A 1,098-nucleotide genomic window follows, 5' to 3' on the forward strand; every position below is an offset into this window, starting at 1 on the left:
ATCTACAAAGCTTCACCATCAAAGCTTCACCCAGAAAGCTTCATCTACAAAGCTTCACCATCAAAGCTTCACCTCGAAAGCTTCATCTACAAAGCTTCAACACCAAAGCTTCACCTACAAAGCTTCAACACAAAACCTTGCTCCAAATAAACAAATTTTGTTCACAAAACCCAAGATGCCCTTGAACTTGTACAAAAACACTTGGGTAAACATAAACATTTTTTGTTTTACACCCACAAGGGCCCAAAATTTTCCTTCTTATTTATTCACTTATATATGTTCCCAAACATATTATAATAGATCCAACAACAAGCCAAAGTCCCAAGTTTCATAATGGACAAAAGTACAAGCAATTCATCAATAATGAAGGTGCTACAAAAATTGGAATCTGCCCCAAAATAGAAATCCAACCCAAGAGACTTTTTCTCTCTCTCCCTCTTCCGCCTCCTTTCATCTATCAAATTTCTGCAACCTCTGCTCTTCTCCAATGGAGCTGAATTTTGGACACCCTATAGTTCTTGAGCATATGAACAACTTTCAAGAAGGAACCATTTCTGTTTGAGCGACGGAAATTAAAGTGTTGAAGCTCCAAACATGACAGTCGGATTCTTGCGGATTTCGAAGCTGCTGTGATGTTTCGAAGATCTGGAAATATTTAACCATTAGTTCATTCTGAATTTTTGATATGTTATGAAAGAGACGATGAGGAACAACTTCAATGAAGAAAGCATGCCGATCTGAACAATAGAAAATGGAGTTTCAAAGCTCACAACAAATCTGACGGGTTGACAGAAAAATAATAACCAGTCATTCATCATACCTGGATTTCTGGAGTTATACTGCTCCGAGGGATCTCAAATTTGTATATGTTGTAGTTCACGAGCTGAGGAACAACTTCAATGAAGAAAGCATACCGATCTGAACAAGATAAAATGGAGTTTCGAAGCTCACAACAAATCTGACGGGTTGACAGAAAAATAATAACCAGTCATTCATCATACCTGGATTTCTGGAGTTATACTGCTCCGAGGGATCTCAAATTTGGATATGTTGTAGTTCACAAGCTGAGGAACAACTTCGATGAAGAAAGTATGTTGA

The 1,098-nt window shown here is 37.8% G+C and overlaps 1 long non-coding RNA gene across 1 annotated transcript; it reads right to left on the bottom strand.

Moving 5' to 3' along the window:
* Nucleotides 1-240: 240 nt before the first annotated feature.
* On the bottom strand, nucleotides 241-1,098 carry LOC126593916 (uncharacterized). The gene is made up of 3 exons (XR_007613058.1): nucleotides 1,002-1,098; nucleotides 821-918; nucleotides 241-645 (listed from the first exon to the last, which is right to left on the bottom strand). It is a non-coding gene; the product is annotated as an uncharacterized LOC126593916 (long non-coding RNA).

Source organism: Malus sylvestris, chromosome 12, assembly GCF_916048215.2.
Source record: "Malus sylvestris chromosome 12, drMalSylv7.2, whole genome shotgun sequence".
Taxonomy (NCBI): domain Eukaryota; kingdom Viridiplantae; phylum Streptophyta; class Magnoliopsida; order Rosales; family Rosaceae; genus Malus; species Malus sylvestris.